The 18,533-nt window shown below is 44.9% G+C and overlaps 1 non-coding gene across 1 annotated transcript; it reads right to left on the bottom strand.

Annotated features, from left to right (window-relative positions):
* Positions 1 to 349: 349 nt before the first annotated feature.
* LOC118998927 (small nucleolar RNA SNORA8) lies at positions 350 to 485 on the bottom strand. Its single transcript, XR_005068997.1, has one exon. It is a non-coding gene; the product is annotated as a small nucleolar RNA SNORA8 (small nucleolar RNA).
* Positions 486 to 18,533: the final 18,048 nt, after the last annotated feature.

Below are 18,533 nucleotides of genomic sequence, written 5' to 3' on the forward strand. Positions count from 1 at the left end.
GTAAGCTCTAAGCATCAGTAGCTCACACAAGAAAATCCAGAGCAGAGGGATCAAGAGAGACAGTGTCCTCATGTATCTCCCTCTTAAAAAAAAAAGCTAATAAATTTTTATTTAAGGAATTTCAGATGCTCTGATTTCTTCCACTGCCTTAATTCCTCCTGAGTTTGAATCTTAATCCTTTTTAAAAATAATTTTTGTTCAATCCAGTTGTCATGTCAGTCAGTCACAGTTAGGGTCAAAGTAGCTGAATCTGCCTGGTTTCTCAATTACCGATACCCTACAAAAAGAGAAGCATAGTTCCTATCAAAGATTACGTCCAACTGAACAGTAAGAAAGTGTATGAACAGTGTATTGATAAAAAAAAATGCCAAGCTTAACATGCACAAAGCCAAGAAAACCAGTGATGCCAGATACTGAATTTATATCACACTGTCCTTTGCTCATCCAGCAGAAATAAACTGATGAATGCAAATATCATCTGTGCAATTCTCTCTCTTTTTATCAAAAAGAAAACATACTTCCCCTAACATCTCACTAGTTGTGACTGTGTTTTCAAGTATTTGTAGCTGCAAAGGAGTCTGGAAAAGTGAGCCAGCCACTGGCACTTTCTGGCCTTGCTGTGGCAGGAGGGCATTGCCAGCATGAAGAAAGCAAAACACAATGTCTGTGACGTGGAATAATAAACAACATCGGGCCTATGCATGCCTCAGATGATTACTGCATGCCTCTTGGTCCTCACCTGCCTTGACTTTGTACTTTAACCAGCTAACTAACTGCCTTCGAACTGGTCCTGTGTGCCCATATCAAACCCCCAAATCAATCCCTCTGCTCCCTGCTGTGGTACCATGTCCCAGATGACAAGCTCAGCCTGATGTTGAAGTGAATTCAACACCAACCAGCACTCTCAGCCTCTACTCATCCAGAGAGGGAATTGCTCAGAGAGCAAATTTCTAAGAGAGAGAGTATAGACTTGCGCTTCTGGGACAGGCAGAAGCAATGGAACGGGATGATGACAGCAGAGCAGCTTGTGCCCAGTCCCCCAGAATGGCAACCTTTGAAGATCTTTTCACTAAAGCCAGCTTGAAAAGCAGGGTTGAGGCATGAGTTTTGGTGCTACAGACATGAATTTGAACCTCGACTCTTGCCACTTACTAGCTAAGTGGTGTTGGGAAGTCACTCAACCTCTCTAAGTCTTCATTCCCTAAGTGATAAGATGGAATTACAGCAGCACCTGCCTCTGAGGCTGGTAGAGGGGACGGAAGGAGCTGAGACTCACACTGCTCCCAGAGCAGTGCTTGGCACACACTTAGGGGTCAAGGGGATCCGTAAAGATGCCCATTGCCATCATGACACTGAGCATTCCCCTGGGCCTCATTTGGGACTCTCAGTCAGTCAGAGCGCAGGCCCTGAAATCAGAGCCCGAGTTCAAATCCCAACTGGGTCCTGACTCTGGGACCCAGGGCCAATCACTTCACCTCTGTGTCGAACTTTTATTATCAAAAAGGGGGGTCAGTGTCAGCGCCCCTCTATCTGCTTGGTAGAAGACTCAAGGGGCAATCACACAGGCAAAGCACTTGGACAGTTTGGCTCACAGTACGCATGTTAGGTTAAATATGCTAGGACATAAACAGCTATGTCCATTTTTGTACTCTCTGTTTAAGAGTGGAGAAGAGGGGGGTTTATGGAAAGACTTCATCAAGTGGCTAACTTTCAATTTGGACCTTTACAGAGTAAATCTTCCTCATCAAGAAAACGCACTTTTCCAGAAACACTTCACTTCCCTTCTAGCAGAGGGAGCCCAGTCCTCCTCACCAGCGCTGTGCGGGACTTTGGGACGGCGGCCAGATGAGAGCCTGGGTGGGGCCTGGCCTACATGAGTCAGACCCCTCAGTCCCGTCCTCGCCCTGCCCTGCCGGGCTGCACCAACCTGGGCAACTTTCTGCGCTTCCTTCTTCCTCAGTTTTCTCAACCTGTAACATCAAAATAATAACCTACTTCCAAGGGTTGCTGTGAATAACAGTGCCCAGCACAGCGTGCTGAAAACAATGCTATTAATTACCGCTGTTGGGAGCTTCATTAACTAACTTCGATTTCACTGGCATTGTCGTTGTTTCCCCATCTCACAAACCGCAAACCAAGGTAACCAGTTGCTCTGACATCGCCCTGGAACTCAGGCCCCTGTGTTGCTGCTCACTCCGTGAAATTCCACTCTGAAAGTAATATTGGTGTTTGGTGTGTGGGTCCTACTCGGGTATGATTTTATGTTTCCCCTGGCGCATTTCAGAAACAAGGAGGTCACTATTCCTTGCCAACTCACCTACGATTTCAGACTTGCCAGACTTCTCTCAGTTTCCTCCATAAAAATGAAAGCGCTGTGCTCAGAATAGAATGGCACGTTGGAAAATTTCCCCCACAAAGTGAGACCTAATTGTGGAAAATAGGAGCAGGCCTTCAGGTTGGCACCCGCTTGACCCAGAGACAGAAAAGAATGATGTCACCTCGGCCCCACCCCACACTGGCATGGAGCGAAGCAGAAAGAAGACAGCAGTACCCTGCCATTTCATCACAGTAATTAGAGCATGTGACCAATGGTCACAGAGCAGCATATACCCTAAACCCCAAAAGAAACTCCCACCAGAAAAATACATCTTCCCCCTGCCCTCATGGTCTAAAACCTCCTGCTCTATCTCTGCTCTTTTTGGAAGTTAAAATGAAGATAAGATCCATTGTCTAGTACCTCCTAAGGAAAAAAGGCGTTTTTGTGTTTCGACCATGGTAACTTTTTTCACCGGCTACCTGAACACATGAATAGTGGCCAGGATCCTGCATCCTTCCAGATGACAAGGGAGCCCCTGACCAGGACGACTGTCACTCTCAGGGAACCTGAGGTGGAGGCGTCGGCTCTCGGCTCACACCCCCCTTTCCAGAGCCTGGTTTGATAAACCCAACTCTACAGTCAGCCAAGTATGGATCTGAGGCCCAGCAGCAGTGGTCCCTCCTTCAGAGCTCACAGAAGTCATTCTATATGCAAGTTCGGAGGGGGTGCACAGGAGCTAAAGAAAGCACAATAAAAACTAAAGCAGTCCTTTACAATGCACTTGCTTAAGCAGCAGGAGGCATATTAAGTTCTTTATGACCATTATCTAATTTACACCAGATCTCAGCCTATGAAGTGGTTTCCCACCCCTGTCTGAGAAAGCTAAGACTTATAGAGCATAGTCACTGGCCCAGGGCTGCCCGGCTAGCAAATGGCAGGGCTGGGATCTGAGTGAAGGTTGGCTCCGCCTCAACTGCGCTGATTTATCCACCGCACTGGAACACCTAAGATGTGTCATCTCACAGATGTCACATACTCCCTCCAGAAGATAGCTGGAGAATCTCATTCATTCCACAGATACTTTTCTGAGTGCCTACAATCCATCAGCCACTCTGCTAAGTACAAAGGATACAAAGAAGAACAGGAGGCTTAATGTTCAAGAGCTTACAGACAAAGAAATGATAGTCAACAGTGAGTCCTATGAAAACAACTGAACTCTCAAATATGTTCAGGAAATCCAGGAATAAGAGAGACTGGTGGTGACTTCCCACCTGGGGCTCTGGGACACTGGCCATCCATGCAGATCAACCCACAGAGGACGGATCGCTCTCCAAAGTGCCCAGGCCTCTGGGCCAGGGGGCAGCCCTCCAGGGTCCTGCAGATCCCAGCAGCTATGGGAAGAGTAGCGAAAGTCTCCCAGGTTCCAGGGAATGAGCTTGCTGAGAATGCAGACGTGAGGATGAGATGCAGAATGGACAGCAGCATGGTTCCAAGGTGTGGGCCCAGGTTGCTTCAGCAAATACCGGTGCAGGGGTCGGGGAGGGGAGGGTCTTCACTAGAATCCCACCATCAAGACCAGGCATCACTGCGGAATACGGATGTCAGCCCAGAGTGACCAAGCATCCAGATGCCTCATCAATGCCACTGCACCATGCTGTGGCCCCGCCCCCGGGGATAGCTTTGCCTTGCCAAGGAGAAGGAGGGAGGGAGGAAAGGAGACAGCCTTGAATATGACTGAGCTTAATCCCGAGTTAACTGAGAAATCACTGGATTTCACTGAGCTGACCTGGGCATGACAGGATTGAGCTTCCTGCATCAGTCACCATGGTGACAGGAGGTAGAAATTCAGTAAAGCTAAGGAACATTTAAAAATATATATATTTCTGCACATGAGACGTGTGAACCCAGTTCCATGGGCTATAGCAGTAGTTCCAGTGAGTGCCGACAGCAACCTGGACTGGGGACGAGAAGAGGAGCTGGGGACAAGTGGGTGGCTTTAAGTCCCGTTTCAGAGATCATATTTATGGGACACTCTGATGGCGTAGATTTCAAAAAGACCAGTGCTAGGGTTTGAACTCTGTCTCTAAAACACTCACAGGCTGAAGTTCTAACTGCCAGTACCTCAGAAAGTACCTTACTTGGCAATAAGATCAGGACAGATATAATTAGTTAAAATAAGGTCACACTGAAGTAGGGTAGCCCTTCATCCAACATGACTAGTGTCTTCATAAGAAGACGGCCTTGTGTTGAAGGGACTGTCCAGGGACCTTGGCCTTGTAGCCTTGTAGTTTTCCTGAGCAAGGTTTCGCACTTCCAGTATTAAGGGAAGAACAATCATGGAGGCACTGTAGACACTCCAGTTGCTCTGAGCAGCCCGACCCTGACTGCCAGCCTGTCACCTGCATTCAACCGTGACACCAGCTTTCGTGGTCCACTGCTTCCTTGCACCTATAGCTGGGGCTCCATGCAGACTTAAGCCTGGGTGGAGAAAAGGATGAACAAACCAAAATTTGTGCTTGGAACAGATTCCATCATTTTCGCTGAGTGAGAAAATGAACAGATGTGTAAATGTCAGCTCCTGCATTATAACCACATTTAAATAGAATAATAATACCAACCAGCAGCTTGCCTTAGGAAAGGAGAAAGGAATTTTCTCCCATCTGAACACACAGAAAAGAGACACAGCTGTGTCCACAACGCAGGTGGGCACTTTCCCTGTGAGCCCCCTGCTCACAGGGAAACATGTAAAGCTCTAGATGGAGTCTTCTAGGTGCCTGTTGTAATGTTTTTAAATAAGAGTGACTGGGTTGGCCGTGTACACATGGGTGCTAGCCTCCCGTCTCCCTGGTGGTGCTATTGGAGCTGAGGTGAGCACCAGGCCCACCCAGTGAGAAGGGTGCTGAGGTCCCCTAGTGAAATTCCCAGTGAAAACAGAGTTTCTCTGCTGTGTGCAGGGAACAGAGGAAAGCCTAGACTAAAAATTAGTCGCAGAAGAAAGTGTCACTTAATTCAGAGGATAAGACAGGAACCGTTTAACATCTCAACAGAGAGAGCAGGATGCCTCAGCTCTGTTTCCACTTCCCTGTCTCACCATATTTTCCTCTCCCTAATATTTATAAGAGCAGCAAGCTGTACACTACTGTTCTGAGAGTAAAAAGCATATAACTTTTTTAACATTTGGTAACTAAAATAGGTTATGGGATCAATGCTGTTAGTACTACTTGAAGTCTGTATTTGATTTTTTAAAGATTTTATTCGCTTATCTTTGGAGGGAAAGGGAAGGAGAGAAGGAGAGAAATATCAATGTGTGGTTGCCTCTTGTGGGTCCCCTGCTGGGAACTGGCCTGCAATCCAGGCATGTGCCCTGACTGGGAATCGAACCGTGATCGTGTGGTTCACAGGCCCACACTCAATCCACTGCGCTACACCAGCCAGGGCTGTATTTGATTTTTTTAATTCCCTTTAAAGAAACCTAATTTATGGTTTTGACTTCAGGTTGCAAACATGTAAATTCTGCAGCGGCAAGTTCTCTGTTTTGCCAGTTCTTCTATCGTCACGTAATCAACTGATTTTGCATGTGGGTTTCAATGTAAATTATGCATGTTCCTTTCATGTGTATTTAATCATAGTATTTAATTTTGCACACTTATTTTTAATGTTTCTTTTAAGTAAGAGTGACTAATTTTGTTGGAAGAAGAAGGACAAGAAGAAAGAATAGAAGAAGGAGGAGGAGGAAGAGGAAGGAGGTGGCCTTGCGAAGACGGAGACACAGGAGGAATGCCGTTGACCATGAAGGCAGACATCAGGGTGAGGCACCTACAACCCGGCAAGCAGCAAAGCCTGCCAGCAAACTGCCAGAAGCTGAGAGGGAGGCGCAGATCGGATTCCCCCTCACAGCCCTCAGAAGGAACCAACCCTGTGGACACCTCGATCTCACACTTTCAACCTCCAGAATGCGAGACAGATTTCTGTTGTTCGAGCCACCAGGCACAGTCTTAGCAAACTGTACAAGGGGAAAGCACATTTGTATTCATTCATTGCATATTCCCTAAGTGCCTGCTAGGGGCCAGGTATAGCATAAGGTGGTATAGCACCTTATGCTATACCTGGGGGACCCAGGGATACCTCCGAGGGACCCAGAGCTGGACAGTGCCTGTGACAGTCATTTTCATTGAAGAGGTCACAATGTCATAAATGCTCTTTCAGTCACAAGAGGTGGCTTAAGGGAATCCATGGCTTTCTGGTCAAGGCTCCTACTGGCAGCCAGAGTCCTTCCCAGGCTACCAGAGGTGGACACCTCATGGCCACAAGAGCCCACTAAGCCTCACAGTCCTGTAGCCTTGTGCCTGTCCAGGACGCAAGGTCCTCTGACTGTCTTCTCTGACAACTTGATTCTTCACTGCCCCGACTGCATCTCCTCTCACAAGACTAACTTCCAAGATTTCCCAGAACACACACTCCATGAAAAACAAGTACCCCAGTCCTTACCCTTTTCACTAAATACTCTGCCTCCTTGTTTTAACCAAAGGCTACCTCTGACCCAAGGACACCTCTCGCCTTTCATCCAAATTCTGTTCTTTCCCCCACACCCTGGAACACCACAATATGAGGGGTGCATGAGGAGAATCCTGTTCCTCCCAAGAAGAGGCAAGGCCTCATTCTCTCCTGGAAGCCAGTGACACCGCATTATGTGTGGGACTGGACACTGGGCCACTCCCCACCTCTGCTCCTGGGGCCTGGGAAACACCTCACCACTGGGACAGCAGGAAGCTCTTCCCCACCCATCGCCTCAGCCCACTGACTCCGGAGTCAGTTGAACTCTGTTGAGTTCAGGACCTTCGCTGTAAGTTTTCAAACCATCTTCTTCTCTCAACACTGTCATTGCATTTGATAGTTGAGATCTTATTTTGATACTAAAAACAGAGCCTGGCAGCTCCTTTCTCTTGGCATTCCTGGTATACTGTCCTCACCTCCCCTGATACGATGGAAGCCTCCGAGGAACGTGTTCGTGGGAAGAGCACACCCTCACGAAGACAGTCTCTGCCGGCTTCGGCCCCAGGCCCCTGCTGCAGACAGTGAGGTGGGCGGGGCAGTGACTGGGAGAGGGGCATAGGAAGTTATTCAAAGTTCTACTAGGAAAAAATGTAGACAGAGAGAAGTTGGAACTATCAGCCAGTGTTGCTTATTTTTTTAGTCTTATTTATTTATTTTTAGAAAGGGGGAAGGAAGGGAGAAGAAAGAGAGAGAAACATTGATTGGTTGCCTCTCACAGGATCCCCAATGAGGGACTGAACCCGCAACCCAGGCATGTGCCCTGATGCCCAACCAACTGAGCCACACTGTCGGGGCAGCCAGCGTTGTTCCTTGTTGCATCTGTCCCAGATCTCTCTTCTTCCCTCTAATCTTGTGCCCCAAAAGTCAGCGGCACCCACTCATAGTTCCACGTGGCATATATTCGCACCCACCTCAGTAAAAGGAGAAGACAGAATTCAACTGAATCCTTAAGTAGATTTTTTAAAAATCAGTAGTCTCCACATCCAGGCATTTTTGATTTGCAAGAGCCTGATAAGGGTAAGAAAAAATAAAGAAATTCCAAAAGAGACGGTTCATTTCAGGGAAGCCCCTGGGTCCAGAGATTGATGAGGAGCACAGTCTAGTTCCTCCGGCCATGAAGGGCATATAAACAAACCCCAGAACTTAAAACGCCCCGGGGGGCAGAAAAGGAGAAAGAGGAGGAGGAAAATCCCCAAATAATAAAACCACACTGAACTGACTGTGTTAATATTGAGTTGCCTGGAATCTAAACATGTAAAGCTCTAGATGGAGTTTCCGCCACCCAGAAGAATGGGGATTCAAAAGCTAACTTGTTATTTTAAAAAACAAAATTGATAAGTTGCCTTTCTGCAGTATACCTGTGGTTTGACCCATCCCCACTACACCTACTGACAGGTATCATGTCCCCCAATTCCATGCTTGCAAGTTCATTGTTCACAGCATATTTCCTATATATGGCCTCCCTTCCCCTTCAATGTCCTCTTACTGCACTTAAAATAAAATACCAATTCCTTCCCATACCCTAAGAAGGTAAGCCATGATATGGGTATCTACTTTCCTGTGTCACACTGGTCTCTAACCTTCCTGCTCATTGGGCCCTTAGCTTCCTCTCCAGCCTTGCATCGTTCTCCTCCCTGCTGAGCTCAACACTCTCCAACCACACCAGCCTTATATCAGTCATCAAGCTCCCCAAACTCAGCCCCACCTTGTGCTTCCCTTCCCTCTGCCCCATGGGTCTCCATAGCCTCTCTTACTAAGGCTTCTCAACCTCCAGCTAGGGCTGACATGGCCCTTCTTTTGAGGAATTTCCTTGTCTCTCAGGAGGCTCCATGCCTCCCTCGACCCCCAGCTCGCTATCCCAGCATTGAGAGCATTTTCTGCATAAATTCACCCTATCTGTAATTGTTTCCTTTGTTGTGGTTGCCTTTCACCTCAGTTAGCGTCACAAAGACCAAGACCATGTCACTCATGTTATATCTTTCATTTCCAGGGACTAGCCCAATGTCTGGCTCTTGGTAGGCATTTGCTAAATGAAGGAATGAGCAGACCCCAGCTTATCAGCAATGTAACTGCTTTGACAAGCAAGAAGAGTGAAACTTTCTATGTTGATGTGGGTAATGCCTCCACAACATCTGTTCATAGCACACTAGGGAGCATTTTGCTCTAACAAGCCCAAGAATTTACATCCCCAAGAAACACATGTGGTAACTAGTGACATTAAACTGGTGGTGAGCAACCTTTTCTGCTTGAAAGCCAACTCAGAAAGAAATATAAATGTTTATGATCAGCATTTAAAAATTTAATATGAAAGTAACTTCACCAAATCCTACAGGATGGGGGGAGTGGTATGTATTTTCACCACTGAGATGAGGTACTTCATTGCTCAGGTAGATGTCAGTGGAAAGGGGCATTACCTCTTAGCCACTAAAACTCTCAGCAATTCATGGACATCTCTGATATAATAAGAAATATGTATTTGGTCTTTATCCCTGGTTCCTGACACAGAGCTTCTAAAACCTTCAGAATTTCCCAAGTAGGCACATCTTTTGTTATTCATAACAAGCCCTTGTCAACTTCAGCTGAGTTTACACTAATGAGGTGACTCTTGATGAGCCCCTAGATAGTTTAAGCCTGAGAACTGGTGGCCAGAAAAACAACATGTGATTAGAGCTTTGGAACTTTCAGCTGCCCCACCCCCACCCCGGTCACCTCTGGGGAGGGGAAAGGGGCTAGAGATTGCGTTCAATTACCAATGGGGGATGACTTAGTGATTTATGCCTTTGTAATAAAGCCTCCGTAAAACCCCTGAACAATGTGGGCTGCAGAGTTTCCAGGCTGGTGAACACATCAAGGTGCTGGGAAGGTGCTGAGCCTTCCTCCAGACGGCACGGAAGCTCCATGTTCCTCCCCCTGATCCTTGTCCTACGTGTCCCTTCCATTGTTGGTCTTGAGTTATAGCCTTCATAATTAACCGGAAATAGTAAGTAAAGCAGTTTCCTGAATACTGTGAGTCATTCTAGCAAATTATCCAACCTAAGGAGGGGTGAATAATTCAGAATGGGAGCCCCCTGAATTTATAGCTTGTTGGTCTGAAGTACCAGTGACAGACTGGGACTTGTACTGGCATCTGAAGTGGGGGTGGTCTTGTAGGACTAAGCCCTTAACCTGTGGGACTGAACCAGCTTCAAGTAGAGAGTCAAAACTGAGTGGAATTGTGGGTGTCTGAGAGTTAAAGTGGTGTTGGAAAAGACACAATGCATTTGGTATCAAAAGAACTGTCAGTAAAAGCAGGTCAACATTTAATCTTTTCCCCTTTAAGTGTTTGTCAGACTTTAAAGTCACAATCTCCAAAGTAAACTCAACACACCCCAAAGGTACACAAGATTATTTACTGGATTTCAAGATGCCTATTGTTGCCTCATCCATTAAAAATATCTACTGTGTAAATATAGAGAACATGTGAGATATATACAAGGTCTGTCTAAAAGGTATCCAGTCATGTAATATAAAAAATAGAGATACTTATTGAAGAAGATACAAGATACAAGAAACATTGTAAATAGGACAATGATGCCTCAGTCCTCTTCAAAGTAGGTACCTTGGGACCTCACACAGTTCTCCCAATCACCATCCACTGCCCCATCCTATTTTCCTGAATCTCATCGACAGTTTGAAATCTTTTCCCTTTCAAAGGTGATTTTAGTTTTGGGAAAAGTCAGAAATCGTAGGGCAGCAAATCTGGGCCATAGGGGGGCTGCGCCACCTGGGTGATCTGATGGTTAGCCAAAAAACTGTACAAGATGTGATACATGAGAGGGCATGTTGTCGTGATGAAGCTGCCAATCCCCAGTTGCCTGAGCTGTGGCCTTCTAAATCACACTTTTCACAGAGGAATGTTTAAGCTTAATGCAAAATCGGATATAGATTTATTGCTCTCCTTGCTCAGTCATTCTGAGTGTGACAGCCACACAGTACACATGCTCACTCAACGGCATCCACCGCCCCCACAGACTAGCACAGTGAAGTCATCATTGTTCACATACGTGCATTCCAGTCCACTCTCCTCGGTTGCCAGGTAACACTGATACCATGAAAATCATTCTCATTATATTAACAATGGTTGGACTTTTTCCAGACAAACCTCACATGTGTGTGTGTGTATGTGTGTGTGTGTGTGTGTGTAACCGGATGCATATCTAAAACTTCCTACTAACAGGAAGACATGCTGAAAAAATACTGGAGACTATTAATGCCACATCCTCAAATGCATTAAATTATTTTATCCTTGAAACAACAGGAGAGTCACTGTGATTCACTCTTAACAGATGGGAAAATTGAGACTGAGACACATATTGATTAGTTCAATGCCACACAGGCATTGAACTAATATTACAGACACAGTTTGGGCTGGAATGTGTTCATGCCATTTTATAACACCTGCTGACTGGAAGAGAGGCTACCTGTTTATGTCAGGCTGTGTGGCAGGTATTGGGATAAGAAGACAAATAACATATACTTCCCCCCTAACACATACACACACCCTCCTAAGCTTGGGTCACCCATTCCCAGGTATTGGTCCTAGAACAACACTGTGGCTGCTGCCAGTTTCCTGGGGTTCTCCTCTCTGCTACACTCCTGGCTTCCTGCATCACCCCCCTGCCCCTCATGAAACACAAGTATCCAGAGCTCAGTAGCTTTGTCTAAGGTGATGGTACAGACATCCTGGACATGGCTGGATTCCTCTGGGGTAAGGCCACATGTCAGAATGAACACTTGCATGGAGAAGAGAGAAGGGACTCAGACTCCAAAGACGTGTGGGATAGAGTGGCTCTCTAGGGATCCCCAACAGAAAGAAAAAGTAAGAATGACATCATGCCCTGGCTGGTGTGGCTCAGTGGACTGAGTGCCAGCCACAATCCAAAGGGTCACTGATTCGATTCCCAGGCAGGGCATATGCTGGGGTTGCAGGCCAGGTCTTCAGTAGGGGGTGCTCCAGAGACAACCACACATTGATATTTCTCTCCCTCTCTTTCTCTCTCCCTTCCCCTCTCTAAAAATAAATAAATAAAATCATTTTTTAAAAAAGAATGACATCATGTTTCAGGGAGTCTGAGCTTTGGCTGCATGAAGAAGTCCATGGGTTACAGGCAGAACTGCCTCAGGGGCGTGCGGTGAGGGTGGCCATGACTCGGTCAGTAGGACCAAGGCTCATTGCAGGGCTCGTGGCCCCGGAGACTGCTGGAGAACTGAGCAGGGACCTGTTTACCGGACCTAGAAAAAGGGCAGGAGTTTGTTAACTGAGAATGAAGCAAGAATCCAGTTACTAGAACTGAAACATATGGTCACAATGTGCCTGACAACAAAGCTGGTTTATGAAATCATCAGCTGTCCTACATGAGCAATTAAATTTCCTCATGCCTAAACAGAACTCTTTCAGGAGACTAGGGGAGGCAGAAACTAGAAATAGTGAATTAGGAGTATGTAAGTGCATCACCTTGCTTCATTCATTTGACCAATATATATATATATATATTGAGGGCCTACTATGTGTTAGTCGCTATGCTAGATACTACGCACAACAGTGGATAAGGCAGCTAGCCCTGCAGCTTTCTGTGCTCAAACAAGTGAGAACTGTGACAGGATATACTGAGTCCTAAGAGGGGATGTGGAAGGGATCAAAGGAAGCTTTGTGCTTCTTCTGTCGAGATGCAAAGATGCAAGCATATCCAGACAAATTCAAGAAATCAAGGACTTTCATTAATAAAAAGGAACCTAGAAGAGACGGAGGTAGGGGATCCAGGAAGGGAGTGAGATCTACAGCCTCCTAATTTGGTATGCTATTCTGTTTGCCAGTAGGAATTCTAAATGAATCTGAAGTGCTGGTACCTTAATGAAGAATGACGTTTCCGGAAAGATTGTGAATTAATGGGACCATGCTGCCTAGTGGCTTGGCATTTGGAGCTGGATGAACTGGCTGTGAGTTCCAGTTCTACCACTTTCCCAGCCAAGTGGGCTTGGGCAAATCATTTAACTTCTTTTAGCCTTGGGTTTGTTTATCTGTTTCCCCCCAGGACCTCAAATAGACAGAATTTCATTTCCTTGGTTCAGGACACATTCTCGTCATTAGTCATCTTATCATACTGCAATGATTCATTCATATTGTTGCATAAGGTGATGTATTTAAACTGCTGCCTGATACCTCATGACGTCAATGGGTACAGGGATCACTGATGCATGTCAGACTTAGCAAGACGTACCAGTGGGGAACAGAGAAACTCAACTATATAGAGCTAGAAAATTAATGATTTTCCACATGGAGTAAGATTCAAAGGGATCCCTAAATGATCCCATATGTAAAAAATAACCCCAGATGAATTAAAGTTTTACATGTCAAAAACAAAATATTAAAATTTTTTAAAGAAAATTTAGGTGAAAATACAGGGTCCAGCACAAATAACACCCACTTTTATTACAAAATCTTTTATTACAAAATCACAAACATGTAATTCTGTAACATAACAATGTCACACTCAAGCCCAGCATGTGACATTTTAGGTGAAATGTTCAAATTGCTGTTCATCTCATGCAAGACAGTCACATACCCTAACTACAATCAAGCAAGGCTTACCTCTGCCAGACCCTGTATTTTAGACCTTAGGAATAGAGAAAGATTTCTTAAAGAAGAGCTATACAGCACTGACTGTAAGTAAAAGATTTATAAATTTGGATATATTAAAGTTAAGAATATTTTCAACAAGAGCTCCAATTTTTCTCATTTATAAAATGAGGATAATAATACTCATATAAAATTCTAACAAGATGCAGTGAAATGATGTATATAATACACCTAGAATAGACCCTAGCAAATATAATAACAAAATAATAAATGGTAAGTAATATTATTATTCTCAAACAACAATGCTATTACTATCAAACAGTACTGAGTAATATGACAAGACGTATTGAAACCTGGTAAGCTTTCAGAGAACAAGTATTTAATGCCCTGGTGATGGTTTCAAAAGAGAGATAATGGAAACTACATTAGCAGTCAACAAATACTTATTAGACATTCGTGCGAGGCTCCATGCCAGGTACTGGTCAACTCGTATCAACCACCATGGCTTTTGGCCACGATCTAATACCCACGAAACTTTCACACCTCTATTTGTGATCAGAGCAGAGAGAAGACCTCCACATATTTTGACAAGCTGCACACAGCACTACAGAGCTTTGACACTATCTAAGACAGAAACCCCAGCACTGCCCAGCTCTGAATTACTCCTGCTAGTTGAGTATACATAAGTGGTCTCCAATTTGTTCTGTTTGGGGTTCTGTTCAAATAATCGAGAGCCTGAAATCACTCTGACCCAACCATAAGGAGGCAAGTGCAGGCGTAGGGCAGACTTTGGGAGCTGTTTGATCAGCAGCTCAATAACGCCACTGCCTTCTCTCCATTTCTCCGCTTTGTGGCTCGGGGCTCAGAAGCACACATATCCTTTGCTGTGGCTGATGGCCATGATGGAACATATAAAGCCTTGAATAAAAAGAATGAAGCTGCACTGTAAAAACCTGGTTCAGAAGGTCTTAAAAAGCAGTTCAGTGTCTGCTCTACCCCCATTCTCCAAGATTATACCACCTCACAGACTTTGTATATTCATGTTTTATATCTTCCTCACTGAGTTTTCCCCTATGAGGAGAAGCCAACAGAAGCTTTAAAAATAGTGAGCTGTATCACAGTAGACTTGTGATATAATTTGCCTAATAATGTGCATACAGGAACCATTTATTGAGCTCTGGGGCAGGGATCCCCAAACTCCCACCTCCCCATCCCTGGATGCCACTGGCATTACCACCTAAGCCCCGCCTCCTGTCTCCCACCCCCACCCCATCCACGGAAAAACTGTCTTCCATGAAACTAGTCCCTGGTGCCAAAAAGGCTGGGGACCGCTGCTCTAGGGTATCACCAATTATTTTAACAAGCAATATTTGCTTTACGGTCTACACAAGAATAAGATAACAAGCTTCAGAAAACAGGAAGTCATGCCTAGCTAAATGCCCCCCACAAAAAAGCTCAACATCCTTTGGAGAACAATTCCCCTGAAAATCATCCTGCTACGATTTATGAGGCTAACATGGATCTGGACATTGCCATTTGAAAGAAAGGATAAAGAAGAAAGTTACTGCCTACCACAACGAATTCTTTTTCCCAAGAGCTGGTGAGTTTCTCCCATTTCTACAACAGACCCAGTAAATTTCAGAATACATTCTCTTTCTGGGAACACACTTAGGGTGGGAGGGATGCGCCCAGCGTGGGTGTAGGAAGTGGGAAAGGGAATCAGAGCCAGGTTCCACTCTGGTCTATCACTTAGTAGCTGTACAAGTGCGAACTCAATAGCTCCGAGTTTCTGTTTCATCATTCATGTCAGATCATCATCTACCTTCCCTACTTCGCAGCTGTTGCAAAATAATGTTTTCAGGAACACATTAAAGGTTCTAGCACAACCTTATATTTACTTTCTACTAGATCATGTATCCATTGAGAGTAGCCACCACGTCTTTTTCTTCACATTTTTATCTCTATTTTTCAATTACAGGTTACTTTCAATATTTGTTTTGGTTTCAGGTGTATAACCTAAAGGCTAGAAAACTGTGTATTTTACAAAGTATTCCCTCCAATACTTCTAGTACCCACCTGACATACACATAATTATTACAATGTTATTGACTATATTCCCTATGTTCTTTACAACCCCATTACTATTTTTTTATATCCCCATGGCTATTTTTTAACTAGCAGTTTGTACTTCTTAATTTCTTCATTTTTTCCCACCTAGTTCTCCAACCCCCTCATCTATGGTAACCACCAGTCTGCACTCTGTGTCTATCATTCTGTTCCAATTTTGTTTGTTCGTTAGATTCCACAAATAAGTGCAACCATATGGTATCTGTCTTTCTCTGACTGATCTATTTCATTGAGCATAATACTTTCTAGGTCCAACCATGTTGTCACAAATACTAAGATTTTATTCTTTTTTATGGCCATGTAGTATTCCATTGTATATATAAAGGTCTGTCTGGAAAAGGTCAGCCATTTGTTAATATAAAGAGAATGGGCCCTGGCTGGTGTAGCTCAGTGGACTGAGCACAGGCCTGCAAACACGATCACAGTTTGATTCCCAGTCAGGGCACATGCCTGGGGTGCAGGCCAGTTGGTTGCATTCCCCTGCTGGGGCAGGGAACTCACGAGAGGCAACCATACATTGATGTTTCTCTCCTCTCCTTCCCTTCCACTCTAAAGATAAATAAATAAAATCTTTTAAAAAAGAGAGAGAGAATGGTTTGCACAACATCAATGTAACCTGGCAGCCAAGGAGAATGGGCTGGAATGCTCATGAATGAACAATGACAACTTCACTCTGCTAGTCAGTGGGGGTGGTAAATGCTGTTGAGTGAGCATGTGTACTGTGTGGCTGTCGCATTCAAAATGACTCAGTAAGCAGAGCAACAAATCTGCATCAAACCTGCATTAAGCTTGCACATTCCTCCATGGAAACTATTGGGATGATTTAGAAGGCCATGGCTATGGGCAACTGGTAATTGGCAGCTTTATCACAACAACATACCTGCTCATGCATCCCGTCTCATGCAAAGTTTTTTTGATAAAGCATGAACTCACCCAGGTGACTCAGATCCCCTACAACCCAGATCTGGCACCCTGTAACTTCTGGCTTTTTCCAAAACTAAAATCACCGTTGAAAGGGAAGAAATTTCAGAGCATCAATGAGATTCAAGAAAATACAACAGGGCAGCTGATGGCAACTGGGAGAACTGTGTGAGGTCCCGAGATGCCTATTTTGAAGGGGACTGAGGTGTCATTGTTATATGTACAATGTTTCTTATATCTTCTTCTATAAATGTCTCTGTTTTTCATATTACATGGCTGGACACCTTCTGGACAGATGTTGTATGCACCACAGCTTTGAGGGTAGGAAGTATGTCTTAATCATGTTTGTATATTCCACTCTTCCTAGCCCAGAGTTATCACTAGGTACTTAATAAATGTTGATCTTAAATGACAGCTGTCATGAGATAAGAGGAAAACAAAAGTCAACTGTAAAGATTTAATTGCCTGCTGGTTGGCCTGTGACACTTCCCATCTAGAGAAAGATGTAAGCAGTCAAACAGCAAAAGAAATATATTCTATGAAACTATCTCAGTAAGAAAGCACTGAAAATCACAAACTCCTTTCTTGGCCACAGCTTTACATTTAGATATGAAAGCCATTCAGGCTAGGCTAAGAGAAGAAAATGAGAAACCAACAAATAAGATGAGGCTCCCTTCAAGATGGGAATTTCTCTTGGCCCCTCACCCTGGTTCTCATCCCTCCTCCCAGGTGTTATCCTCACAAATGTTCCCCATGATCGGCAAATTTCAGAAAATAACTGGGGCTGGCTTAGCTCAGTGTCTCTCTTCCTCCTGGGAGTCAGTTTCCAAAGGTGATCTGCAAGAGAAGGGTATAGAGAGAGAAGAGAGAGGTATGAGGAAGGAGAAAGAAAAGGGAAGACCAAGGCAAACTTGGTGGTGAGCAGAGCCAGTGAAAGGAGAAAGTTTCTTTTTTTTTTCTGATTTTGTGGAAGTTATCTGTTGTATGATACAGCGATATAACCAGTTTTGTTATCCATGGTCTTTCAACGAAGTCTCGTGGCCTCGTGTGCATGACTGTCCTGGAGAATTGAAGGACAAGGGGCTGGGTCCATGTGCAGATGTGCAGACTGGACAGTGTGCACAGGAAGAAAGACAAGAAGAAGAGATCGAGAAAGAATTCACCAGAAGCAGGAACTTGGAGCTCGAGAAGAAACATAGGACTAGCTAGCTGCAGTTCTTGGTGATAAGGGGGAACAGTGGGTTTTCTGAGGAGGAAATGGATCCTCAAGTCATTCTAGTGGACTGCCACCTGGAAGCATGATCCCCAGATGCTGGAAAAATAGGGCACCCTCAACAGCCAACAGCTGGATCACAAGATTCTAAAGTCTTATTATTCTAGCCTGAGGGTGTGGATGAGGCTGGAGAAGGGGGAAGACGAAACAGGAGCAAAGGGAGGCAGGTACGAAGAAGTAGTTCCTTCTTTTATCCTCTCCAATTTCAGGTGCCAGAAGGTGGAGCTGACTACATCTGCCTATTGGAAGGCAGATGTCAGATTCAGGAGCCAACATTCAAACCCTTCTTCCTTTCCATTAAGGTACGGAGTGATGTAATTTCCCAGAGATTTGGATTTTTTTAATCACTTCGGTCTGAATTGGAGGGTAATTGCCCACATCTCTGTTTTACCCGTGGATTCATGCTACAGAATAATTTCTGGAATCCAGTTCCAAGCTCCTTACCTAATGGGAGTATGTAATAGCATTTTTAATTTTGTGTGGAAAAAAATCTCAATGGCTTAAAGACCTTACCTTAACACATTAAACAGAAATTCAGCAGGCATTGCTTAGCACGGTCCCAGATGCCTGTGGGCTCACCTGGGTGTGCCCGGGACCCCCTACTGCAGGCCAGATGTAAAGCTGACCATGGAGGAGATCAGCAGGTGAGTGCAACTCATCCACTGCACAGCCGCAATGGGCACAGCGTCTCGGAAGGGGACACAAACTGCCATCTCAGCCCGAGT

This window comes from Sturnira hondurensis, unplaced genomic scaffold (assembly GCF_014824575.4).
Source record: "Sturnira hondurensis isolate 20B ecotype Veracruz unplaced genomic scaffold, ASM1482457v3 Scaffold0014384, whole genome shotgun sequence".
Classification (NCBI taxonomy): Eukaryota; Metazoa; Chordata; class Mammalia; order Chiroptera; family Phyllostomidae; genus Sturnira; species Sturnira hondurensis.